Raw genomic sequence first — 27,723 nt, forward strand, 5'->3', positions numbered from 1 at the left:
CAATCAATGGGTTAGATCTAAGCTCTGAAGTTGTGCTACATCCAGCCATGAATGGTGGTGAATAATTAGACAACTCACTGGTGGAGGAGGCTCCACAAATATCCCCATCCTCAATGATGGAGAAGCCCCGAACATCTGTGCAAAGATAAGGCTGAGGCATTTGCAATAATCTTCAGCCAGGAATGCCGAGTGGATGATACATCTTTGTCTCCTCTAGAGGTCCCCAGTATCACAGATGTCAGCCTTCAGGCAGTTAGATTCACTCCACGTGTTACCAAGAAACAGCTGAATGCATTGGATCCTGCAAAGTCTATGGGTCCTGACAATATTCTGGCAATAGCACTGAATAATAATATAATATAATAATCGCTTATTGTCATAAGTAGGCTTCAATAAAGTTACTGTAAAAAGCCCCTAAAGACTTGTGCTTCAGAACTTGCCATAACCCTGGCCAAACTGTTCCAATATAGGTCCAACATTAGGCTCATTTAATAATGCGCTCAACCAATTCACCCAGGGCCCAGAATTCACCGGCCTCACCAGCAAGGCCTTAATGGGCGCCATTTGCCACTGATTCACAAACTAATGAACCAATCTTGAGTGCACATCGGGGGTCTTGCTGGGGATTTGACCATGAGGTTGTCAGCATTCTGGAGTAGCATCTCCCAGGAGTATCCAGCGCTGAGTAAAACAAGCATTTTGTTGCTATTGCCCTTCACAACGACCTACATGTGCGAGGTTCGATTTTCCATTTTCACAAAGATGACGATGGTACACAAGGACCGGCTCAATTCTGCTCCTGATATGTGCATTGCCCTCTCCTCCTGAGATCGTGAGGGCTGAGCAGGCTCCACTTTTGCATTAAAAGTAACAGAACATTGCCTGTGTCATGAAGATCGGCTGGCATGGGTCGCGAAGGTCGGCTGGCGTGGGTCACGAAGGTCGGCTGGTGTGGTCGCGAAGGTCGACTGGCGTGGGTCGCGAAGGTCGACTGGCATGGGTCGCGAAGGTCGACTGTCATGGGTCACGAAGGTCGACTGGCGTGGGTCGCGAAGGTCGACTGCCATGGGTCGCGAAGGTCGACTGGCATGGGTCGCGAAGGTCGGCTGGCGTGGGTCGCGAAGGTCAGCTGCAGTGGGTGGCGAAGGTCGACTGGCGTGGGTCGCAAAGGGTCGGCCGATTGGCAAAAGTGGGTCCCGAGGAAAAAGTTTGAGAAACACTGACATAGATGATGACAACAGGAAAGTATTGGCCCTTAATCAGTTGTTCCACATTCCAAACCTTCAATCACCATCACTCATAAGCAACGGTTGAAAGAGAAGTTAGGAAATGGATGGGTCCCCTTAGTAAAAACTTTTAAAGTGAATTTTTGTAGGAGTAGAAAAGAAGAACAAAAGGCAGTGTTGACAAGCAGACTCGATACTGACAGAATCAGAGGTGGATTTACAATGAAACTAACTGTGCCTAGGCACAGGGCGCTGACCAATGGGGGGAGGGGGGGGGGTTGCCGGCCATAATCCGTGCACCTGTCAGGGCCTGATAGCTCTGTCTTGGCTGATTGGGTCATTAGCCTGTCAGCAGAGCCATGATGTGGAGATGCCGGCGTTGGACTGGGGTGAGCACAGTAAGAAGTCTTACAACACCAGGTTAAAGTCCAACAGGTTTGTTTCAAACACGAGCTTTCGGAGCACGGCTCCTTCTTCAGGTGAAGAAGGAGCCGTGCTCCGAAAGCTCGTGTTTGAAACAAACCTGTTGGACTTTAACCTGGTGTTGTAAGACTTCTTACTGTGTCAGCAGAGCGACATCCGAGGCCTGAGAAGTTAAGTCCGCTCAGAGTAGGAACACATTCAGGGAGGCAGTACTGTCGCTGGATTAGTAATGCAGAGACCCGGGGCCCCCGGGTTCAAATGCTACCAGGGCAGAAGGTGAAATGTGAATTCAATAAAAAAGACTAAGCTGGAATTAAAAGTCAAATGGTGACCATGAAAACATTGTCGATTGGTGTAAAAACCCATCTGGTTCACTAATGTCCTTTTGGGAAGGAAATCTGCCAGCCTTACCCGGTCTGGCCTACACGTGACTCCGGACCCACAGCAATGGGGTTGACTCTTAACTGTCCTCAGGGATGAGTAATAAATGCTGGGCCCAGCCAGCAACGCCCACATCCCATAAACATATTTATAAAAAACGGTAATGAGCATTGAGGTGACTCCGAGGCAGAGAGGAAGATGTCAAAGTGAAGATCTCGGTTTACTCAACTTACTCTTTTGCCAATTGGTGAAACGAAGCGAGAGGAGACACAGCCAGTTGGGATGTAAGAGTAAACATCCCCCAAGGAGAACGGGGCAACCCGCTCCTCAGGCCAGGGCTGAGGACAAAACTGGAAGAGGGGGGCTGGCAAAACAGGGAGAAGGGACAGAGCTGGGATTGGGGAAAACCGGAGATGAATATAAAACTGTGAGGGGACAGAGCTGGAAGGGGGTGGGGGGGCAGAGCTGGAGGGGGGGGGGAACAGAGCTGGGGGAGGGGGTCAGAGCTGGGGGAGGGGTCAGAGCTGGGGGGGGGTCAGAGCTGAAGGGGGGCAGAGCTGGAAGGGGGGTCAGAGCTGGGGGGGGTGTGAAGACAGCTGGAGGGGGGTCAGAGCTGGGAGGGGGGGCAGAGCTGGGAGGGGGGCAGAGCTGGGGGGGGCAGAGCTGGAAGGGGGGTCAGAGCAGGAAGGGGGGCAGAGCTGGAGGGGGGGGGGGGTCAGAGCTGGGAGGGGGGTCAGAGCTGGAAGGGGGGTCAGAGCTGGAAGGGGGGTCAGAGCTGGAAGGGGGAGCAGAGCTGGGAGGGGGGATCAGAGCTTGGGGGGGCAGAGCTGGAAGGGGGGCAAAGCTGGAACTGGGGCAGAGCTGGAGGGGGGGGGGGGGAGAGCTGGGGGGGGTCAGAGCTGGGGGGGTGAGAGCTGGGGGGTGAGAGCTGGGGGGGTCAGAGCTGGAGGGGGGCAGAGCTGGGGGGGCAGAGCTGGGAGGGGCAGAGCTGGGAGGGGCAGAGCTGGGAGGGGCAGAGCTGGAGGGGGGCAGAGCTGGAGGGGGGCAGAGCTGGAGGGGGGCAGAGCTGGGGGGGGGCAGAGCTGGGGGGGGGCAGAGCTGGGGGGGGGGCAGAGCTGGGGGGGGGCAGAGCTGGGGGGGCAGAGCTGGGGGGGGCAGAGCTGGGGGGGGCAGAGCTGGGGGGGGCAGAGCTGGGAGGGGCAGAGCTGGGAGGGGCAGAGCTGGGAGGGGCAGAGCTGGGAGGGGCAGAGTTGGGAGGGGCAGAGCTGGGAGGGGCACAGCTGGGAGGGGCAGAGCTGGGAGGGGCAGAGCTGGGAGGGGCAGAGCTGGGAGGGGCAGAGCTGGAGGGGGGCAGAGCTGGAGGGGGGCAGAGCTGGAGGGGGGCAGAGCTGGGGGGGGCAGAGCTGGGGGGGGCAGAGCTGGGGGGGCAGAGCTGGAGGGGGGCAGAGCTGGAGGGGGGCAGAGCTGGGGGGGCAGAGCTGGGAGGGGCAGAGCTGGGAGGGGCAGAGCTGGGAGGGGCAGAGCTGGGAGGGGGAGAGCTGGGAGGGGCAGAGCTGGGAGAGGGAGAGCTGGGAGGGGCAGAGCTGGGAGGGGCAGAGCTGGGAGGGGGCAGAGCTGGGGGGGGTCAGAGCTGGGGGGGGTCAGAGCTGGGGGGGGTCAGAGCTGGGGGGGGTCAGAGCTGGGGGGGTCAGAGCTGGGGGGGTCAGAGCTGGGGGGGTCAGAGCTGGGGGGTAGAGCTGGAAGGGGTGCAGAGCTGGAGGGGGGCAGAGCTGGAGGGGGGGCAGAGCTGGAGGGGGGGCAGAGCTGGGGGGCAGAGCTGGAGGGGGGGCAGAGCTGGGGGGCAGAGCTGGAGGGGGGGGGACAGAGCTGGGAGGGGGGGGGGGTCAGAGCTGGAATGGGGGGGCAGAGCTGGAATGGGAGGGGGCAGAGCTGGAATGGGAGGGGGCAGAGCTGGAGGGGGGCAGAGCTGGGGGGGCTTCAGAGCTGGGGGGGGTTCAGAGCTGGGGGGTTCAGAGCTGGGGGGGTTCAGAGCTGGGGGGGTTCAGAGCTGGGGGGGTTCAGAGCTGGGGGGGTTCAGAGCTGGGGGGGGGGGGTTCAGAGCTGGGGGGGGGTTCAGAGCTGGGGGGGGTTCAGAGCTGGGGGGGGGGTTCAGAGCTGGGGGGGGGGTTCAGAGCTGGGGGGGCAGAGCTGGAAGGGGGCAGAGCTGGAAGGGGGGGCAGAGCTGGGGGGGGGGGGCAGAGCTGGGGGGGTCAGAGCTGGGAGGGCCAGAGCTGGGAGGGGCAGAGCTGGGAGGGGGCAGAGCTGGGGGGGGTCAGAGCTGGGGGGGGTCAGAGCTGGGGGGGTCAGAGCTGGGGGGGGTCAGAGCTGGGGGGGGGCAGAGCTGGGAGGGGCAGAGCTGGGAGGGGCAGAGCTGGGAGGTGCAGAGCTGGGAGGGGGGCAGAGCTGGGGGGGGTCAGAGCTGGAGGGGGTCAGAGCTGGGGGGGTCAGAGCTGGGGGGGTCAGAGCTGGGGGGGGTCAGAGCTGGGGGGGTCAGAGCTGGGGGGGGTCAGAGCTGGGGGGGGTCAGAGCTGGGGGGGGGTCAGAGCTGGGGGGGTCAGAGCTGGGGGGGGGTCAGAGCTGGGGGGGGGTCAGAGCTGAGGGGGTCAGAGCTGGGGGGGGGTCAGAGCTGGGGGGGTCAGAGCTGGGGGGGGGGTCAGAGCTGAGGGGGTCAGAGCTGAGGGGGTCAGAGCTGGGGGGGCAGAGCTGGGGGGGCAGAGCTGGGGGGGCAGAGCTGGGGGGGACTGAGATGGGGGCAGAGCTGGGGGGGCAGAGCTGGAGGGGGGCAGAGCTGGGGGGGGAGAGCTGGGGGGGCAGAGCTGGGGGGGTCAGAGCTGGGGGGGTTAGAGCTGGGGGGGGGTCAGAGCTGGGGGGGGTCAGAGCTGGGGGGGTCAGAGCTGGGGGGGGTCAGAGCTGGGGGGGGTCAGAGCTGGGGGGGGGTCAGAGCTGGGGGGGGTCAGAGCTGGGGGGGGGGGGCAGAGCTGGGGGGGGGTCAGAGCTGGGGGGGGGGTCAGAGCTGGGGGGGTCAGAGCTGGGGGGGTCAGAGCTGGGGGGGTCAGAGCTGGGGGGGTCAGAGCTGGGGGGGTCAGAGCTGGGGGGGTCAGAGCTGGGGGGTCAGAGCTGGGGGGGTCAGAGCTGGGGGGGGTCAGAGCTGGGGGGGTCAGAGCTGGGGGGGTCAGAGCTGGGGGGGTCAGAGCTGGGGGGGTCAGAGCTGGGGGGGTCAGAGCTGGGGGGGTCAGAGCTGGGGGGGTCAGAGCTGGGGGGGTCAGAGCTGGGGGGGTCAGAGCTGGGGGGGTCAGAGCTGGGGGGGGGTCAGAGCGGGGGGGGGTCAGAGCTGGGGGGGGTCAGAGCTGGGGGGGTCAGAGCTGGGGGGGTCAGAGCTGGGGGGGTCAGAGCTGGGGAGGCGGACAGAGCTGGAAGGGGGCGGACAGAGCTGGAAGGGGGGCAGAGATGGGGGGGCAGAGCTGGGGGGGTCAGAGCTGGGGGGGTCAGAGCTGGGGGGGTCAGAGCTGGGGGGGTCAGAGCTGGGGGGCAGAGCTGGGGGGGCAGAGCTGGGGGGGTCAGAGCTGGGGGGGGTCAGAGCTGGGGGGAGGTCAGAGCTGGGGGGGGGCAGAGCTGGGGGGGTCAGAGCTGGGGGGGGGGGTCAGAGCTGGGGGGGGGGTCAGAGCTGGGGGGGTCAGAGCTGGGGGGGTCAGAGCTGGGGGGGTCAGAGCTGGGGGGGTCAGAGCTGGGGGGGGTCAGAGCTGGGGGGGGTCAGAGCTGGGGGGGGGGTCAGAGCTGGGGGGCAGAGCTGGGGGGGCAGAGCTGGGGGGGCAGAGCTGGGGGGGCAGGGCTGGAAGGGTGGGGCAGAGCTGGGGGGGCAGAGCTAAGGGGGGGCAGAGCTGGAGGGGGGGGGGCAGAGCTGGGGGGAAATGAGTACGGTGTGTTTTTACAATTAAAAAGCACAAAATCAGGTATTAATTTGTGTATTTTTGTGCTTGCGCTTTTGCGTTCTGTGGGGCAAGGGTGGGGTTGGAGGGGGGGGGGGACCCACAAATGAAGATAAATGTGGCCCCATAATGTGACAGTCCGTCACTGGACAGAATCCAACAAAACTGTTTTTAAAAATTCGCTGGACTGTCTTTGGGGAAATGGAGACTGACAGGGTTCGGTGGCAGACGGTAATTCAACCCTGAAGGGTGGGGAAATTCCGAGAGTTTTGTCCGGAGAGATCTGACGATAGGGCAATATGAAGCGGTGCTTGCAACTCTCTGAAGCATTAAGGAAACCCAGTTGCAATTTTAATGAGGTTTGTGCCAAAAGGTTCAAATATATTTTACAGACGTGATTTGCATTGCGTTGGTTCCAACTCGGACTAATGTGTCACAATTCTTAAATAACAGCTTCATTTACAACACTGACACATTTGACAGGTTTCTGTTGTGTTAAGGTGAGTCAGTTAACAGGAAACAACCTTTACAAATACAAAACAAAACTATTGTTTACTTTCACCAAACCTGTTTTGTATTTGCAGAAAAACAGAATTGCTGTGAAATGGATGATATTTAACGGAGAACTACAGCAGCCCTTCCTCCGGGACTACCACCACATTCACCCCTTGCGGAGAAAGACGCCGGGGGGGGGGGGGGGGGGGGGGGGGGGGCGGCTGGTGGTATGATTAGTAGCGAGAGAAGGAAAAAAAAAATGTATCCTTGGCTTCCCACTGACCCAGACATTTAACAACAGTACATACTGTCCATACAAGGTCCATGGTGTTGTTGAAAGTTAAATAGACTCGATCAGCCTTTTCGATGCCCGTGACGTCCTGGCAGACCGCCGCAGTGGAGTTGGCGACGTTGGTTCAGCCGATGCTGGTGGTTCCGCTGACGTGCTGGAGTCCGGGAGCGATGATCCTTGAACTGTCTCCGTACCCCGGGCTGGTGGTGGAGACGCCATGGATGGGGAAGGGGTGGCCTGGGTGGGGCGCTGGGGGAATAAGACCAGTCTGTAGTGAAGGGGGGGGAAGGCCGCACGCCGGCGGGTGCCAGGTCCCGGAGGGAGACCGTGTCCTGCCGACCGTCGGGGTACTCCACGTACGCATACTGCGGGTTAGCGTGGAGTAACTGGACTTGTTCCACCAACGGGTCGGACTTGTGCACCCGCACATGCTTCCGGAGCAAGATGGGTCCGGGGGCGGCCAGCCACGTCGGGAGAGGGGATCCGGAGGACAACTTCCTGGGGAAAACAAGAAGACGTTCATGAGGTGTCTGATTAGTTGCAGGAGTGAGCGGATAGAGTGTAGGGCGTCGGGGATAACCTCTTGCCATCGGGAAATAGGGAGATCTCTGGACCGGAGGGCCAGCAGTCTGGTCTTCCAGATGGTACCATTCTCCCGCTCGACCTGTCCGTTACCCCGAGGGTTATAGCTGGTCGTCCTGCTAGAGGCGATGCCCCTGTTGAGTAGGAATTGACGCAGCTCGTCGCTCATAAAGGACGACCCCCGATCGCTATGTATGTACGCGGGGTAGCCGAACAGGGAGAAGATGGAGAGGAGGGCCTTAATGACGGTCGATGTGGTCATGTCGGGGCCGGGAATGGCGAAGGGGAAGCGGAAGTATTCGTCGATTACCGTCAGGAAGTCAATGTTGCGGTTGCTAGAGGGAAGGGGCCCCTTGAAGTCTATGCTGAGACGTTCGAAGGGGCGGGATGCTTTGATCAGATGCGCGCGCTCGGGGCGGTAGAAGTGCGGTTTGCACTCTGCGCAGATGTGTCAGTCACGGGTTACTGTCCTGACTTCCTCGATGGAGTAGGGCAGGTTGCGGGCCTTAATGAAGTGGTGTAGGCGGGTCACCCCTGGATGGCAGAGGTCTGCGTGGAGGGAGCGGAGGCGGTCTATCTGCGCGCTGGCGCAGGTACCGCGGGACAGGGCATCGGAAGGCTCATTGAGCTTCCCAGGACGATACAAGATATCATAGTTGTACATGGACAACTCGATCCGCCACCGTAAGATCTTGTCATTCTTAATCTTGCCCCTCTGTGCATTATCGAACATGAAGGCTACTGACCGTTGGTCTGTGAGGAGGGTAAACCTCCTGCCGGCCAAATAGTGCCTCCAATGTCGCACAGCCTCGACTATGGCCTGGGCTTCCTTTTCCATTGAGGAGTGGCGGAGTTCGGAAGCCTGGAGGGTTCTGGAGAAGAAGGCCACGGGTCTGCCCGCTTGGTTCAGGGTGGCCGCCAGAGCTACTTCTGATGCGTCGCTCTCGACCTGGAAGGGGAGGGCCTCATCGATGGCGCGCATCGTGGCCTTTGCGATGTCCGCTTTGATGCGGCTAAAGGCCTGGCAGGCCTCTGACGACGGCGGGAAGGTCGTGGACTGAATGAGGGGACGGGCCTTGTCGCCGTAATTGGGAACCCATTGGGCGTAGTAAGCGAAGAAACCCAGGCAGCGTTTGAGGGATTTGGGGGTATTGGGGAGAGGGAGTTCTATCAGGGGGCGCATGCGTTCGGGGTCGGGGCCTATCACTCCGTTACGCACTACGTAGCCGAGGATGGCTAGGCGGTCGGTGCTAAACACGCACTTATCCTTATTGTACGTGAGGTTAAGGAGTTTTGCGGTTTGGAGAAATTTTCGGAGGTTGACGTCATGGTCCTGCTGATCGTGGCCGCAGATGGTGATATTATCGAGGTACGGGAAGGTAGTCCGTAATCCGTTCTTGTCGACCATTCGGTCCATCTCCCTTTGGAAGACCGAGACCCCATTTGTGACACCGAATGGAACCCTGAGGAAGTGGTAGAGGCGCCCATCAGCCTCGAACGCAGTGTACTTGCGGTCACTCGCGTGGATGGGGAGCTGGTGATAAGCGGACTTGAGGTCCACAGAGGAGAAGACTTTGTATTTCGCGATCTCGTTTACCATGGTGGAAATACGGGGAAGAGGATACGCGTCCAGTTGCGTAAACCGGTTGATGGTCTGGCTATAGTCGATGACCATCCTGTTTTTCTCCCCAGTCCGGACCACCAGCACTTGGGTTCGCCAGGGACTGTTGCTGGCCTCGATGACCCCTTCCTTCAGCAACCTCTGGACCTCGGACCTGATGAAGGTCCGGTCCTGGGCGCTGTACCGTCTGCTCCAGGTCGCGACGGGTTTGCAATCGGGGGTGAGATTAGCAAACAAAGAGGGGGGGTCCACTTTGAGGGACGCGAGGCTGCAGACAGTGAGGGGGGGTATAGGGCCGCCGAATTGGAAGGTCGAGCTCTGCAGGTTGCACTGGAAGTCCAGTCCTAGGAGTGCCAGTGCGCAAAGGTCAGGGAGGACAAGGAGTTTGTAATTTTTTAAAACCTTCCCTTGGACCGTGAGGTCCGCGATGCAGCAGCCGGTGATGCGGACGGAGTACGAACCTGAGGCTAACCCGATTTTGTGTTTTACAGGGTGGACAGGGAGCGCGCAGTATCTTACCGTGGCAGGGTGTACGAAGCTTTCCGTGCTCCCGGATTCCAGCAGGCAGTCCGTCTTGTGCCCGCTGAGGTGGATCAGCGTTGTTGTTTTGGCGAGCGTGCGTGGCCGTGACTGGATGAGTTGAATGGCCGCGAGCCGTGGAGAAGATCCATCGTCGTAGTCGGCGGCGGCAGAGTGGGTGCTGGCAGGACCTTGTGTGCCAGTCCAGGATGACGGTGCCCAGGACCCGCACGTGGCGTCCGGGGCCCAAGATGGCGGCGCCCGCAGGACCCTCGTGGTTGCTGGGGGCGGGGTTAGCGGTGCCGGCGGGCCGATCGGAGCAGCTGAGAGCGGGGGCAGAGAGGCGCGCAGGCCGGGCGCAGGGGTCCGGGGGCGGGGGGGGGGGGGGAGAGATTGGTGCGGTGCGCTGGAAGGGCCCGGAAATGCCCGGAGGGGGGGGGATCCCCGGTCGCTGCGCGGTACAGCAGCGACCGATTTGGCCTGGCAGACCGACGAAAAATGGCCCTTCTTCCCGCAGCTCTTACAGAGGGCGGAACGGGCCGGACAGCACGGGCGAGGGTGTTTTGCGAACCCACAGAAATAGCAGCGGGGCCCCGCGGACTTGTCGGGGCGTCCCGCGGCGCAGGCCTGAGGGGGGCCGGGAGCGGCGGATGGCGGTGGGGAAGCGTGCCAGGAGGCCCAGGGAGCTGCAGCGTGGCTGGGGGCATAGGCGCGGGCGTTTAAGTCGCCGACCTCCAGGGAGGTGGAGAGAGTCCGTGCCTCAGTTAGGCTGAGGTCGGCTTTCTCCAGCAGCCGCTGGCGGATAGCGGCAGACTGCATCCCAGCCACGTAAGCATCTCTGATTAAAAGTTCCATGTGCTCCGTGGCTGAAACTTGGAGGCAGGAGCAATTCCTCCCCAGGACAGCGAGGGCCTGGTAAAAATCGTCTAGGGACTCACCGGGGAGCTGTTGTCTGGTAGCCAGCAGATATCAGGCGAACACTCTGTTTACCGGTTTAAGAAACTGTCCTTTCAGTTTATCCATGGCCGCGTCGTAATCTTTTTCCTCCCCTATCATCGCGTAGGCCGCCATGCCCACGCTGGAGTGGAGGATATGAAGCTGGTGTGCCATGGTGGGGGGGCTGCTTGCGGACGCCAGGTAACCATCGAAACACGCCAGCCAATGTTTGAAGATTTCCGATGCGTTCTGAGTTTGCGGGCTGATGTGGAGGCATTCGGGCTTGATCCGGAGCTCCATTTTCAAAACTCTAGCTGATTAAATTGATGAACCATCAATTGAACGCGAGACGAGTTGCTGTACAAAAGTATGGCTTTAATCAGCTAGATGTTAGCCCTGCGGTCGACTACAGTAAATGGACGACCGCCGGGAGTATTGGGTATTTATTCCCCGCCCTGGAGGCGGGGTTAACTCAGCATCTCGACCAATCGGGGAGCCGTCACATGACTGGTCTCGACCAATCGGTCGAGAGGCACATGACCGACCAGGGCCAATGGTAAGCCGGTGTTCTGCAGCAATGGCAGGCAGCTATGCTAATCATACCACCAGTGACCAGCCGAATCGGGGGGCTATTTGCCCCCCCAACCCCCCCCCCCCCCGCCAATCAGCCGTAGCTGTTCCTAGGCCAGCCACGTGCCCGCGTCTCCCGCACGCCCCCCCCCCCCTAGTTAGGGCCCCCCTAGCTGCGTTGCCCCTCTCATTGTACTCCCGTAAGTCAGCTGACTCCTGCTGACCCCGGCCGCTCCTGCCACCCCAACGACCCCGCCCCAGTCTAACACTGCTCCTCCCCTCCCTGCCCGCCAACAGGCACAGTCCCCTCCCGTTCCGGCCCCCACGCAGAAAAAAGCCCGTGCTTCCAACTTTAGCCCCGCCCCTCAGCCCCCTAGCACGGGAAAAAAGCCCGCGCCACCCGCTCGGCTGGTCCCGCCCCCTCTGGCGCAGCTCCCTTACCAGGCCCCAACTCCCCAGCCCCGACCCAGGCCACCCCCTACCCTCCCCCGAGGCCCCGTCCACCTTCACCGACCTTCAACCCCTCCCAACCCAACCCCCCCCCCCCCCCCCCCCCACATTTTCCCCAAGCCGACCTCTGGGCCTACAAAACATCCCACAAACTCCCCAAGAAACAAAGGAACAAAGAAGAAAAACCCCAAAACACTTTACAACAATCCCCAACCAACCCCCAACCCTCAGTCTGAGTCCAGCTTTTCGGCCTGAACAAAGGCCCAGGCCTCCTCCGGGGAGTCAAAGTAATGATGACGGCCTTTATAGGTGACCCAAAGGAGTGCCGGCTGTAACAGGCCAAACTTCACCCCTCCCCTGTGCAGCACTGCTTTCGACAGGTTATAACCGGCCCTTTTCCTCGCCACCTCCGCGCTCCAGTCCTGGTAGATATGGATCTCCGCATTCTCCCACCTGCTGCTCTCCTCCTTCTTGGCCCACCAGAGCACACATTCTCGATCGACAAACCGGTGAAACCTCACCAGTACCGCCCTTGGCGGCTCGTTGGGCTTGGGCTTCCTCACCAGCTCCCGGTGGGTCCCCTCCAGCTCCAATGGCCCTTGGAAGGACCCCGCTCCCATCAGCGAGTTCAGCATGGTGACCACATAGGCCACCAGGTCCGATCCCTCCAGGAGGCCCAGGATCCGCAGATTCTTCCGCCGCGAGTGGTTCTCCATTTCCTCCAGCCTCGCCTGCCATTTCTTGTGGAGCGCCTCGTGCACCTCCACCTTCACCGCCAGGTCTAGGATTTCATCCTCGTTCTCTGAGGCCTTTTGGCGGATCTTGCGGATCTCCGCCCCTTGGGCCGTCTGGGTCACCAGGAGCTTGTCAAATGAGGCCTTTAACGGTTCCAGCAACTCAGCCTTAAGCTCTCTAAAGCAGCGATGGAGCAGCTCCTGCGCCCACTGCGTCCACGCTGCCGGATCCCCGCCCGCCGCCATCTTTTTCTTCCTCCCTCGCACCTTTCTCTGCTCCAGTGTCGATTTTTTTATCGCCCGGCTCCTGGTCCAGTCCATCCACCGGCAGGAAAGTGTTGCCGTTGCCTTCCCACGCCAGGAAAAGTCCGTCCAGCGCCGTTACGGGTCCTTAAAAGAGCCCAAAAGTCCGATAGTCGCAGGAGCCGCCGAACGTGCGGCTTAGCTCCGCATCGCCGCACCCGGAAGTCCTGACTGGGATATTTTTAAAAGGGGGTTTAAGGTGGAGGAGGAAAGACACAATCTAAAGCTGCTGAACTCAACTTTATTGTATCAGGGTCAACTCTTACCAGTCAAGTTGTACCAAGCTACAACAACAAGAAATTCTGGGTCACCTCTGGTACTTTGCTGACTGACTTTGTTCTTATTGATCGCAATCAATTGTTCATTGGAGACAAATCTGCATTCAGTCATTTATATTTGCTACTTCTCATAGCAAAAGAAGGATGATGATTTTTGGATCTCACCATAGATTTGAGGTGAGGAAAGTTGAACATGAGTCAGTTGATATCTCAAGTATAAAAGTTAGACATGCATGGGGCCCATTGGCAGAATTCCGTTACTGGGAAGTCCTTTTGTGTGGCTTGCACTAATAGCAGAGTTTGTCTGCCTTGGATAATGGTAATAATGGAAGTGACTGTCTGGAAAGAAACATGGGAATGGAGTAGTGCGGTTAGTCCTCGAGCACGTTCCCCATTCAATGGGGCTGGTTTAGCTGGGCTAAATTGCTGGCTTTTAAAGCAGACCAAGGCAGGCCAGCAGCACGGTCCAATTCCCGCACCAGCCTCCCCGAACAGGCGCCGGAATGTGGCGACTAGGGGCTTTTCACAGTAACTTCATTTGAAGCCTACTCGTGACAATAAGCAATTTTCATTTCATTTCATTTCAATCAGGTGATAGTTGAACTGCGACCTTAATCCACACACCCACCATTGTCCACATTCCTTAATACCTATCGGTAACAAGAAACTTATCAATCTTAGATTTAAAATGAACAAACTGCCATTTGCGAAGGCATTCTAAGCGTTTGCCACCCTTTTAATTGTTCAAGTGCTTCCTAATTTTACTTCAGAAAAGGTCTTTAATTTTTAACTTTAGTCCTAAATTCTCCAACCACAGAGAATAATATTTATCGACCTGTCAGTTACTCTTAACATCTTGAAAACGTCATGCAAATCACCCTTTGTCCTTCTAAATTCCAAGCAATACAACACTAGTTGATGCAATCTCTCTTGTAATGTAACCCTTAATATCCTGGTAACATTCCGGTAAACTTGCTACACTCCCTCCTTCCTAAGGTGTGGTTCCCAGAACGGTCCTCGGGACTCCAGGGGCCAGAATTGGAGTGTTCGTGGTCAGGTTTACAGCAGTAAAACCCTTAAAATTCCCTGGTAGCTTTCCCTCCGCCCTCGTATCTGCCCCACCCCGCCCCAGCCTATCTGCAATTTTATCGGGAGTAGGCAAAGCCCAGGGCAGCCTGCCTACCCATGCCCCAACTGAGGACCAATTGAAAATGAAATGAAAAAAATGAAAATCGCTTATTGTCACGAGTAGGCTTCAAATGAAGTTACTGTGAAAAGCCCCTAGTCGCCACATTCCGGCGCCTGTTCGGGGAGGCTGTTACGGGAATCGAACCGTGCTGCTGGCTTGCCTTGGTCTGCTTTCAAAGCCAGCGATTAGCCCTGTGAGCTAAACTGGCCACTTAAGGACCACTGCCCACCCAGATGCAATTTTCCGACCAGCAGGGATTTAGAAAGGGGGCAGGTGGGTACAGCGGGAAACCCAGCAGATCACCCTGCCCAGGCCTACACTCCTTTCTTTCCATTCACTCCTCAGGCTTCCCCCTCCTGCCTCCGCAGCAAGTCCCTGGACTTAGCTGGGCCGGTAGGCTCCAGCTCATAGACTGGTGGGAGTGCTTTCAGTGGCAGCGCTGGCCTCTGCTGCAAATGACGCTGCTGGGATTACAGAGCTGCCCGCCAATCGGATGGGCTGGCAGCTCTCCGAGGTTGGACTTCCTCCCAAGTGAGGAGTGGAACTCCAGCCTCACCCAACTACTACTTGCTAGTTCTTCAGGTGGTAGCACAGGAAAAACTGCTGTCCAAAATCTCCAACCTAGAATATGGTCAAACCAGAGTTTTGTCTACTTGAAGCTTGATTTCCACCCCCTTGTAGCCTAGTCCTAAAGGCCAGCATTAGAATTAGAACAGTACAGCACAGAACAGGCCCCTCGGCCCTCAATGTTGTGCCGAGCCATGATCACCCCACTCAAACCCACGTATCCACCCTATACCCGTAACCCAACAACCTCCCCCTTAACCTTACTTTTATTAGGACACTACGGGCAATTTAGCATGGCCAATCCACCTAACCCGCACATCTTTGGACTGTGGGAGGAAACCGGAGCACCCGGAGGAAACCCACGCACACAGGGGGAGGACGTGCAGACTCCACACAGACAGTGACCCAGCCGGGAATCGAACCTGGGACCCTGGAGCTGTGAAGCATTTATGCTAACCACCATGCTACCCTGCTGCCACATTCTATTGTCATTTTGATTACCTGTTGATTGTAATGGCCTATGCATCTAAGCCCAGTCCCTCATTGTAAGTATTCTGTGCTATCCTTTTTTGGTCCAAAATGGATGACCTTAATTTGGCTGCGGTGAAGTTCCTTGGCCACATTTTGCACATTCACTTAATCCATCAATATCTCCATGCAATTATATGCTTCTATTTACACAGTTTGCAATGTGTTCTTTGAGTCATCACATATTTTGATACCTGGCTTTCTATCTTATTATCTAAGTCATCAATAAATGCAGGGAATGCATGTGGCCCAACACAAAGCCATGTGGACACCAGTGGAATCCTGCCAATTAGCGTACTTGCTCATTATCCCCACTCTCACTCTTCTACAGATGCTATCCCAGACAAATGTGAAAGCTACGTTGTTCATTACTGCCGGCTCATTTCACTGTATTGATGGGAGGGAGTTGAAATGAAACATAAGAGTTTCATTTTCTTTACAGGAAACAGCGGGAAGAGAAAGACCTTAACATGGACAGCATCACAATCTGAAGATGTCTCAAAGCACCTTGCAGCCAGCCCATCAACATTTTAAAAATTAAAAACCAATTTGCTAGGAATATTCAACAGGTCAGACAGCATCTGTGGAGAGAAACAGTGAATGCTTCAGGTCAAGATGACCTTTCATAATCCTTCACATATCCGTGAATAAACTGGTGACTTGCAAACCCCTGTTACTGCAGAGAGACAAATTAGAAACACAACTTTTACAACATAGATACAAATTTCATCAAGACTCTGTTGGGATTCAGTCACACTGGGTCCAATTTTAACTCTATTCAGGTTGGTGGGTTTTGAATGGGTTAAATCTAGGCCCACTGATACTAATGTTAACTCCAGGCAGGCAGTAAGATGAGTTACTTTCTGCCATAGAAATAGGGCTCGACCTTGTTGACATTCCACAACCCACCATGAAATAGGTGGGAAGCAGGTGCTGGCCTGGGAAGGAGGTGCTGGCCTGGGAAGGAGGTGCTGGCCTGGGAAGGAGGTGCTGGCCTGGGAAGGAGGTGCTGGCCTGGGAAGGAGGTGCTGGCCTGGGAAGCAGGTGCTGGCCTGGGAAGCAGGTGCTGGCCTGGGAGCCATAACCTCAGCATCTGGATTCAGGGCTGAATGTGCTTCCTGACCGTAGGGTCTTTCCGTTTTACAGCACTTCCTCCAACCACTGACCTCACCAGAAATCTGGACACTTCTGTCCCACCATTCACACCAAGGGACATTGGTCCAACTCTGCTTCTTTATTTGGATTAGAAAATCAAACAATATTCAGTTTTTGCACCTCATTTCAAATTCCAGCCATTTATTGCTGTCAAATGACCGTCTATCCCATGTTGCCTGCACCATTGCAGCTTCTCCCTCTGCACACTGTACAAAGCTGCCCCATTCCTCTCCAGATCCATTTACTAACTCTCTCCCTCTCTTTCCACAGTGCAAGGCAGAGAACCAACACTGAGGAGGAATAACAAGGAGCCTGGCCCTCAGCAAGGTGGAAGCAGAATATTGTAGATGCTGGACATCTAAAGTAAAAACAAAAAAAATGCTGAAAAAGCCCAGCAGCTCCAGCATCGTCTGTGGAGAGACAGAGTTAACCTTCCGAGCTCACATGACCCTTCTACAGAACTCGTGAGTGTTCCTCCTCGCGAGTACCCCTCCTCGCAAGTACCCCTCCTCATGAGTATCATTCTTCGCGAGTACTCCTCTCAAGTTCCAATCTGATAACATGTTGTTTGTCAAAAAGCTAATGGTTATTTCATGTAAACCAAGTACAGATTGTGCCCTGTCTTGGGAAGATTTTCCCCCACTGAGGAGCTCCATCATGTCCGTGGGGGGGGGTTCCCTGTGTCCATGTGGGGGGTGAGGTCTCCTAATCCATGGGGGGGGGGGGATCTTATTCTTTCTCAACGGAGATCGGAGCACCCCAAAATCAACATTGCCGACTCTTTCAGGCCCCGCCAGTGTGATGGTGTAGGGCCCACCTTCGCTGGACAGTATGGTAAGAAAGGCCAGTGAGCTGCTCATCACACTGTTCACCTGGTCAAGCACTTGAAAGAAAAACAGAAAACCTTGCCCCCTGTCATTGGGAGGGACTAACAACACCCTTTCATTGTTGTAAATCTTTATTTTGAACCTTATAGATAGTGTGACAATAATTGAACTGGAATCAAACTCCAGAATATTCTCTATTCTGTAATTAAGTGGGTTGTTCAGGTTGGCATTTCATTCGGCATGAGTAACCTTTCAGCCTCTCTGTTTAAAAGTTGGGTGTTGTCTCCTAATGAAGTAACGATTGTAAACTAACCCCAGAGAGGTTTGGTTTATTATAGAAGCCAGCCTGACATCAAAGTGCTGGTAAACATTCGACTTGGAAAACAGCCAATCCTTTAACAGTTCTGCTTAAAAGACAAAAGCTTTTAGTTTTCGCATCTAGATCGAAATAAAGAGCTTTGTAACGTTAGTAAAATCCAACACAGATTTTGTTGTGAAGAGATTAACCAAGAGCATAGTATTACCAAAATGTACAAAATCGCTACAGATGCTTTGGCTTCACCGTCCATTTCCCTGCAGCCCTTACCAGCTGTACGCCGTTATCGGGAACCAACTCATTCTGTGGGACTGCCTCTTGTCTCTGACACTCTTCCCCTCCTTCCAACTTTCAATCAGACAACATGTTGTTAGCCAAGGAGCTGAGATTTATTTAATTTAAACCAGGTACAGGCATTACGTTATGTTAATCATGTTTGGTTGCATGGTTACAGATGCCTCTATGACATCATTTAAAAAAAACCTATTCCTTTCTTAGAGTTACTGTAAGGGTCCTTCCTGTTACTTCCTTTATTTCCCCCCTCCTTTTATTCTTGCTGTTACATTTTTGATCCATGGATAATTAATGGACATGTGTCTTTAAGGTGACCTGACATTTTAATTAACGCAGAAGAAAGCAGTGGCCTGTTCCTTTCATTCAAACAGCAGTATCCGAAAGGCTGCTGTTTTAGAGGTTGGCTGGCCTCAAGGAAAACTCAGTTTGAGTCAAGCGGCTGGTGAGCAATGAATTGGCCCAAAAGGCTGCACTCTGCCCAGTAACAGGTGGCGATTGGATATTATCCCACTGGAGCCACGAGGTTCCATTTCAGTTTCATTTTTGGTTCTGGCAGCGGAGATGGAAGATCCAGCTAAATCCTCTACAGAAAATATCTGCTAAGCCTCTTAAAAAAAGATGCACCTAAGTCTCCCTCTCCAATAAGCCTGTGGGCGTTGGATTCTCGAAGATAGAACCCGAAGCCTGGCCACGATCTGGGAGCAAAGCCTGATGAAACAGAGACTCTGTCTCACCAGGAAAACTGCGTACAAAACTGCAAAACAAGGACACTGATTCCCAAGCTACTGTGGAGGAAACTGGCAAAGGACTCTCCATCTGAAACAAAGGCTCTTTGCTGTTTCATTTACATTTTTCTTTTGCACCTTCCCCCCTCTATGTTTGTCTGTCTTGTGTGTATGGGAAGAGCGTAGGTAAGAACGTAACAGTAGGAGTTAGGTACTTATAAATAAGTAACCGACTGTACCTGCTGCGTATTTCACCATTCATGAAAATGAAATTAAATTAAATGAAAATCACTTATTGTCATGAGTAGGCTTCTAATGAAGTTACTGTGAAAAGCCCCTAGTCGCCACATTCCGGCGCCTGTTTGGGGAAGCTGTTACGGGATACCTTGTTATAAACAGTAATTGTCTTTCAACTTACAAACCTGGTGACTGTAATTATTGGGCAGTCAAGGGCACAATTATCAGGAATTTGTGTAGGAATTATTGGTTAATTCACTTGTGTTTTGACTCTGGGGCCAGTGGGGTTGGAATTGACTGCACACTAGCCCAGGTATCGTAATATTACAAAGCCAATGTGCAGAGTGGATGGGACAAGCCTCAATCCATCTCACTGTTTACTTCAAAAACAAATTCAAATTGAATCCAATTCATGGTCCAAACAAAAAGAGACACACTGGAACCAAGCTGACAAGAGCGGACATTACACCTGGTCTCAGGCTTCATCCTACATATTATCTGAGAACATTATTTTCAACAGAAACATAATTCTGATCATCATCCGCACAGCAGCCAGGTTATATGCTCCAACCTGTGAAACATTCACCTCCATTTTACTAAATTAACGGCAGTCAGTTAATCCACAGAACAGAGATAGTCTGACAACTAAACACGCAGTTGACAAAATTTAGAATTAAACGTTCGCCTGGCATGGTGGCACAGTGGTTAGCACTGCTGCCTCACAGCTCCAGGGTCCCAATTCCCGGCTTGGGTCACAGTCTGTGTGGAGTCTGCACATCCTCCCCGTGTGTGTGTGGGTTTCCTCCGGGTGCTCCGGTTTCCTCCCACGGTCCAAAGATGTGCGGGTTAGGTGGATTACAGGGATTGGACGGGGGGAGTGGGCCTACATGGGGTGCTCTTTCAAAAGGTCAGTACCAGACTTGAATTGGGATCTTGTACCCCTCAATTTAATCTCCCCTCATTCTTCCAAACACTGGAGAGTATCGGCCTAAACTGTTCAATCTCTCTTCATACAACAAACACCTCGGCCGGGATTCTCCTGCAATTGACGGGATGGCCCGACGCCGGAACCAAGAGCGGCGTAAACCACTCTGGCGTCGGGCCGCCCGGAAGTTGCGGAATCCTCCCCACTTCTGGGGGCAAAGCCGGCGCCGGAAGGGGTTGGCGCCGTGCCAACCGGCGGCGAAGGGCCGGCGTGTGTTGGCGCATACGCAGAACCGCGTGTTTCCTGCGCATGCTCAGGGGGTTTCTTCTCCACGCCGGAGCTTTACAGAGGCCGGCACGGAGAGAAAGAATGCCTCCATGGCACAGGCCCGCCCGCAGATCGGTGGACCCCCCCCCCTCCCCCCCCCGGGGCCGGATCCCCCCACGCCCCCCTGAGGACTCTGCTAGCCGCCATCCAAGCCAAGTCCCGCCGGGATGGACCATGTCCATTTCACGCAGGTGAGACTGGCCAAAAACGGTCGGCCGCTTGGCCCATCGGGGCCCAGAGAATTGCTGGGGGGGGGGGGGGGGCTGCCAACGTCCCCCGACTGGCGCTCCGCGAGCCCCGCCCCTGAACGAAAACCAGCACCGGAGAATTTCACGCCGCCCCCCCCCCCCCCCCCCCCCCAGCGATTCTCCGACCTGGTGGGGGATCAGAGAATCCCGCCCCTCATCTCTGGAATCAACCTAGTGAATCTGCACTGTAGGGATTTCTATGATTCTGCTCTTCCGGGCTCAGTAAATATCTCTTTGGGAAGAGAATAAAATGTTTGCCCTTAATAGATGGATCAATTGATGCATCTCATTTACTTTGGCACGATTCAGAAAAGACCACATTCTTCTGAGAAAAGAGATGGTTGACGAGAGAAACGATTAAATTTTCGAAGATCACCTGAACCGAGCTGGGACCAGTGTTCTGGCGAAAAGAGTAAATAGGGTGGTCAATAGGACTTTAAACTAGAGATTGGGGGGGAAGGGAAAGTCAGGGAACCAAGAGGTGAAGGAATCAGTGGGAAGCGTAGCTGCTTAGGATTACAAAAAATCACGAAAAGACAGAGCTCAGGAGAGGTTACGATAGTCCCCATCTCACAAAATATGACACAGTGTATGGAAAGGCTCAGTAAACCAAGGTCCACCACACTAAGAAAACAAAAAGGGACAGTCAATAGGGAATTAAAGGTGCTATATTTAAATGCCCGCAGTGGAACGGAACAAGGTTGATGAGCTCGTGGCCCAGATTGTGACTGGCAGGTATGATGTGGTAGGCATCACAGAGACGTGGTTGCAGGGGGTTCAGGACTGGCAGTTAAACATCCAGGGATTTACAACCTATCGAAAAGACAGAGAGGTGGGTAGAGGGGGCGGGGTTGCCTTGTTAATTAGAAATGAAATTAAATCAATAGCACTAAACGACATAGGGTCAGACGATGTGGAGTCTGTGTGGGTAGAGTTGAGGAACCACAAAGGCAAAAAAACCATAATGGGAGTTATGTACAGGCCTCCTGACAGTGGTCAGGACCAGGGGCACAAAATGCACCACGAAATAGAAAGGGCATGTCAGAAAGGCAAGGTCACAGTGATCATGGGGGACTTCAATATGCAGGTGGACTGGGTAAATAATGTTGCCAGTGGACCCAAAGAAAGGGAATTCATTGAATGTTTACAGGATGGCTTTTTGGAACAGCTTGTGATGGAGCCCACGAGGGAACAGGCTATTCTGGACTTAGTGTTATGTAATGAGCCAGAATTGATAAAAGACCTTAAAGTAAGGGAACACTTAGGAAGCAGTGATCATAATATGGTAGAATTCAGTCTGCAATTTGAAAGAAAGAAGGTAGAATCAGATGTAAAGGTTTTACAGTTAAATAAAGGTAATTACAGGCGCATGAGGGAGGAACTGACGAAAATCGACTGGAAGCAGAGCCTAGTGGGAAAGACAGTAGAACAGCAATGGCAGGAGTTTCTGGGAGTAATTGAGGACACAGTGCAGAGGTTCATCCCAAAGAAAAGAAAGGTTATCAGAGGGAGGATTAGGCAGCCATGGCTGACAAAGGAAGTCAGGGAATGCATCAAGGCAAAAGAGAGAGCCTATAATGTGGCAAAGAGTAGTGGGAAGTCAGAAGATTGGGAAGGCTACAAAAACAAACAGAGGATAACAAAGAGAGAAATAAGGAAGGAGAGGATCAAATATGAAGGTAGGCTAGCCAGTAACATTAGGAATGATAGTAAAAGTTTCTTTAAATACATTAAAAACAAACGGGAGGCAAAAGTAGACATTGGGCCGCTCCAAAATGACGCTGGTAATCTAGTGATGGGAGACAAGGAAATAGCTGAGGAACTTAATAAGTACTTTGCGTCAGTCTTCACAGTAGAAGACATGAGTAATATCCCAACAATTCAGGAAAGTCAGGGGGCAGAGTTGAATATGGTTGCCATCACAAAGGAGAAGGTGCTAGAGAAACTAAAAGGTCTGAAAATTGATAAATCTCCGGGCCCAGATGGGCTACATCCTAGAGTTCTAAAGGAGATAGCTGAAGAAATAGTGGAGGCGTTAGTTATGATCTTTCAAAAGTCACTGGAATCAGGGAAAGTCCCAGAGGATTGGAAAATCGCTGTTGTAACCCCCCTGTTCAAGAAGGGAACAAGAAAAAAGATGGAAAATTATAGGCCAATTAGCCTAACCTCGGTTGTTGGCAAAATTCTAGAATCCATCGTTAAGGATGAGATTTCTAAATTCTTGGAAGTACAGGGTCGGATTAGGACAAGTCAGCATGGATTTAGTAAGGGGAGGTCGTGCCTGACAAACCTGTTAGAGTTCTTTGAAGAGATAACAAATAGGTTAGACCAAGGAGAGCCAATGGATGTTATCTATCTTGACTTCCAAAAGGCCTTTGACAAGGTGCCTCACGGGAGACTGCTGAGTAAAATAAGGGCCCATGGTATTCGAGGCAAGGTACTAACATGGATTGACGATTGGCTGTCAGACAGAAGGCAGAGAGTTGGGATAAAAGGTTCTTTTTCGGAATGGCAACCGGTGACAAGTGGTGTCCCGCAGGGTTCAGTGTTGGGGCCACAGCTGTTCTCTTTATATATTAACGATCTAGATGACGGGACTGGGGGCATTCTGGCCAAGTTTGCCGATGATACAAAGATAGGTGGAGGGGCAGGTAGTATTGAGGAGGTGGGGAGGCTGCAGAAAGATTTAGACAGTTTAGGAGAATGGTCCAAGAAGTGGCTGATGAAATTCAACGTGGGCAAGTGCGAGGTCTTGCACTTTGGAAAAAAGAATAGAGGCATGGACTATTTTCTAAACGGTGACAAAATTCATAATGCTAAAGTGCAAAGGGACTTGGGAGTCCTAGTCCAGGATTCTCTAAAGGTAAACTTGCAGGTTGAGTCCGTAATTAAGAAAGCAAATGTAATGTTGTCATTTATCTCAAGAGGCTTGGAATATAAAAGCAGGGATGTACTTCTGAGGCTTTATAAAGCACTAGTTAGGCCCCATTTAGAATACTGTGAGCAATTTTGGGCCCCATACCTCAGGAAGGACATACTGGCACTGGAGCGGGTCCAGCGGAGATTCACACGGATGATCCCAGGAATGGTAGGCCTAACATACGATGAACGTCTGAGGATCGTGGGACTATATTCATTGGAGTTTAGGAGGTTGAGGGGAGATCTAATAGAAACGTACAAGATAATGAATGGCTTGGATAGGATGGACGTAGGGAAGTTGTTTCCATTAGCAGGGGAGACTAGGACGCGGGGGCACAGCCTTAGAATAAAAGGGAGTCACTTTAGAACAGAGATGAGGAGAAATTTCTTCAGCCAGAGAGTGGTAGGTCTGTGGAATTCATTGCCACAGAGGGCGGTGGAGGCCGGGACATTGAGTGTCTTTAAGACAGAAATTGATAAATTCTTGATTTCTCGAGGAATTAAGGGCTATGGGGAGAGAGCGGGTAAATGGAGTTGAAATCAACCATGATTGAATGGTGGAGTGGACTCGATGGGCCGAATGGCCTTACTTCCACTCCTATGTCTTATGGTCTTATGGTCTTATCATCTTTCATTAAAGTATTTCACTCTAATGCATCAGAACATCTTTCCCACAGCTCCCTAAACAATGTGCTTCATGCAATTGGAGGTCAACTCGGCTCAGTCAGTGACAGTCCCACCTCGAGTGAATAATCGAGGGTCCAGTCTCAATCCAGAGACTCGAGTCTCAGGACCTCAAGGGTTGTAATCTCGGGATTACTCCGTGCCACGTGCCAGTGAGGCTAGGAATAGGAAGATAGAGCAGCTAAACACGTGGCTAAACAGGTGGTGTAGGAGGGAGGGTTTCCGTTATCTGGACCACTGGGAGCTCTTCCGGGCAGGTGTGATCTGTATAAGAAGGACGGGTTGCATCTAAACTGGAGAGGCATAAATATCCTGGCCGCGTGGTTTGTTAGTGTCACACGGGAGGGTTTAAACTAGTATGGCAGGGGGGTGGGTACCGGAGCAATAGGTCAGAAGGTGAAAGCATTGAGGGATAATTAGGGAATAGGGCCAGTATGGCTCTGAGGAAGAGCAGACAGGGAGATTGCTGGAAACAGCAGGTCTGGTGGCCTGAAGTGCATATGTTTTAATGCAAGAAGTATAACAGGTAAGGCAGACGAATTTAGAGCTTGGATTAGTACTTGAAACCACGATGTTGTTACCATTACAGAGACCTGGTTGAGGGAAGGACAGGATTGGCAGCTAAACGTTCCAGGATTTAGAAGTTTTCTGCGGGATAGAGGGGGATGTAAAAGGGGTGGCGGAGTTGCGCTACTGGTTAGGGAGAATATCACAGCTGTACTGCGGGAGGACACCTCAGAGGGCAGTGAGGCTATATGGGTGCAGATCAGGAATAAGAAGGGTGCAGTCACAATGTTGGGGGTTTACTACAGGCCTCCCAACAGCCAGCGGGAGATAGAGGAGTAGATAGGTAGACAGATTTTGGAAAGGAGTAAAAGCAACAGGGTTGTTGAGATGGGAGACTTTAACGTCCCCAATATTGACTGGGACTCACTTAGTGCTACGGGCTTGGACAGGGCAGAGTTTGTAAGGAACATCCAGGAGGGCTTCTTAAAACAATATGTAGATAGTCCAGCTAGGGAAGGGGGTATACTGGACCTGGTATTGAGGAATGAGCCCGGCCAGGAGGTAGACGTTTCAGCAGGGGAGCATTTCGGGAACAGTGACCACAATTCAGTAAGTTTTAAAGTGCTGGTGGACAAGGATAAGAGTGGTCCTCGGGTGAATGTGCTAAATTGGGGGAAGGCTAATTATAACAATATTAGACGGGAACTGAAGAACATAGATTGGGGGCGGTTGTTTGAGGGCAAATCAACATCTGACACGTGGGAGGCTTTCAAATGTCAGTTGAAAGGAATTCAGGACCGGCATGTTCCTGTGCGGAAGAAGGATAAATTACGGCAAATTTCGGGAATCTTGGATAACGAGAAATATTGTAGGCCTCGTCAAAAAGAAAAAGGAGGCATTTGTCAGGGCTAGAAGGCTGGGAACAGATGAAGCCTGTGTGGAATATAAGGAAGGTAGGAAGGAACTTAAGCAAGGAGTCAGGAGGGCTAGAAGGGGTCACAAAAAGTCATTGGCAAGTAGGGTTAAGGAAAATCCCAAGGCTTTTTACACGTACATAAAAAGCACGAGGGTAGCCAGGGAAAGGGTTGGCCCACTGAAGGACAGGCGAGGGAATCTATGTGTGGAGCCAGAGGAAATGGGCGAGGCACTAAATGAATACTTTGCATGAGTATTCACCAAAGAGAAGGAATTGATGGATGTTGAGTCTGGAGAAGGGTGTGTAGATAGCCTGGGTCACATTGAGATCCAAAAAGACGAGGTGTTGGGTGTCTTGAAAAATATTACGGTGGATAAGTCCCAGGGCCTGATGGGATCTACCCCAGAATACTGAAGGAGGCAAGAGAGGAAATTGCTGAGGCCTTGACAGAAATCATTGTATCCTCACTGTCTTCGGGTGAAGTCCCGGAGGACTGGAGAACAGCCAATGTTGTTCCTTTGTTTAAGAAGGGTAGCAAGGATAATCCAGGGAACTACAGGCCGGTGAGCCTTACGTCAGTGGTAGGGAATTTACTGAAGAGAATTCTTCGAGACAGGATCTACTCATATTTGGAAGCAAATGGACGTATTAGCGAGAGGCAGCACAGTTTTGTGAAGGGGAGGTCATGTCTCACTAACTTGATAGAGTTTTTCGAGGAGGTCACAAAGATGATTGATGCAGGTAGGGCAGCAGATGTTGTCTATATGGACTTCAGAAAGGCCTTTGACGAGGTCCCTCATGGCAGACTGGTACAAAAGGTGAAGTCACATGGGATCAGAGGTGAGCTGGCAAGCTGGATACAGAACTGGCTAGGGCATGGAAGGCAGAGAGTAGCAATGGAAGGGTGCTTTTCTGATTGGAGGGCTGTGACTAGTGGTGTTCCGCAGGGATCAGTGGTGGGACCTTTGCTGTTCATAGTATATATAAATCATTTGGAGGAAATTGTAACTGGTCTGATTAGTAAGTTTGCGGAATTGCGGATAGCGATGAGGACTGTCAGAGGATACAGCAGGATTTAGATCGTTTGGAGACTTGGCCGGAGAGATGGCAGATGGAGTTTAATCCGGACAAATGTGAGGAAATGCATTTTGGCAGGTCTAATGCAGGTAGGGAATATACAGTGAATGGTAGAACCCTCAAGAGTATTGACAGTCAGAGAGATCTAGGTGTACAGGTCCACAGGTCACTGAAAGGGGCAATACAGGTGGAGAAGGTAGTCAAGAAGGTATACGGCATGCTTGCCTTCATTGACCGGGGCATTGAGTATAAGAATTGGCAAGTCATGTTGCAGCTGTTCAGAACCTTAGTTAGGCCACACTTGGAGTATAGTGTTCAATTCTGGTCGCCACACTACCAGAAGGATGTGGGGGCTTTAGAGAGGGTGCAGAAGAGATTTACCAGGATGTTGCCTGGTATGGAGTGCACTAGCTATGAGGAGCGGTTGAATAAACTCGGTTTGTTCTCACTGGATCGAAGGATGTTGAGGGGCGACCTGATAGAGGTCTACAAAATTATGAGTGGCACAGACAGAGTGGATAGTCAGAGGCTTTTTCCCAGGGTAGAGGGGTCAATTACTTGGGGGTATAGGTTTTTAAGGTATGAGGGGCAAGGTTTAGAGGAAATGTGCGAGGCAAGTTTTTTTACACAGTGGGTAGTGGATGCCTGGAACTCGCTGCCGGAGAAGGTGGTGGAAGCAGGGACGATAGTGACATTTATGGGGCATCTTGACAAATACATGAATAGGATGGGACTAGAGGGATATGGACCCCGGAAGTATGGAAGATTTTAGTTTAGACGGGCAGCATGGTCGGCACAGGACCACCCCAAAGTCTCTCCCCATTTAGATATTAAGTTGCCTTCCCATTTTTCTCAACCAAAGTGTGTGACCTCACACTTATCCACGTTAAACTCCATCTGCCACATTTTGACCCACTCTCCTAATCTATCGATATCCATTTGCAAGGTTCTTATTTCCTCTTGCAACTTACTGTCCCACCTATTTTTGTGTCATCTGTGAATTTGGCTATAGAACCTTCTATCCCTGTATAGACTGTTTATATAGACTGTAAATAGTTGGGGCCCAAGGACCGAACCCTGTGGCACCCCACTAGTTACATCTTGCCACCCAGAAAAAGACCCATTTATCCCGACTCTCAGTCTCCTGTCCGTCAGCCAGTCTTCTATCCAAGCGAATAAATTACCCCTAATCCAATGTGATCTCACCTTGTGAAGTCTAGATATTCTACATCTACAGGATCCCCATTATCCATTTTGCTTGTTAAAAGATTCCAATAAACTATTTGAAGACCACCCAGCCTTCACCGAGGAGAATTCAAATTCTCCTATTGTCCTGATAATTTCTCATCAAACACCACCCTGACTCCGCCAGCTTGACACCCTGGCAGTGCCACCTGGCTACACCAGCTTGACACCCTGGCAGTGCCACCTAGGTTCCAGCTTGACACCCTGGCAGTGCCACCTGGCTACATCAGCTTGACACCCTGGCAGTGCCACCTGGCTACAC

At 53.2% G+C, this 27,723-nt stretch overlaps 1 protein-coding gene across 3 annotated transcripts in view; it reads right to left on the bottom strand.

Annotated features, from left to right (window-relative positions):
• The window catches only part of LOC119978527 (xin actin-binding repeat-containing protein 2-like), a 68,796-nt gene that overhangs the window by 21,425 nt on the left and 19,648 nt on the right, over positions 1 to 27,723 (bottom strand). The window contains exon 1 of one of the 3 annotated variants that reach the window (XM_038820236.1): positions 17,628 to 17,744. The exons of 1 other annotated variant lie outside the window; for it this stretch is intronic. The gene's annotated coding sequence lies outside the window, so the exon portion shown is untranslated. One more of the 3 variants, XM_038820237.1, reaches the window with a different exon arrangement.

This window comes from Scyliorhinus canicula, chromosome 15 (assembly GCF_902713615.1).
Source record: "Scyliorhinus canicula chromosome 15, sScyCan1.1, whole genome shotgun sequence".
Lineage (NCBI taxonomy): Eukaryota > Metazoa > Chordata > Chondrichthyes > Carcharhiniformes > Scyliorhinidae > Scyliorhinus > Scyliorhinus canicula.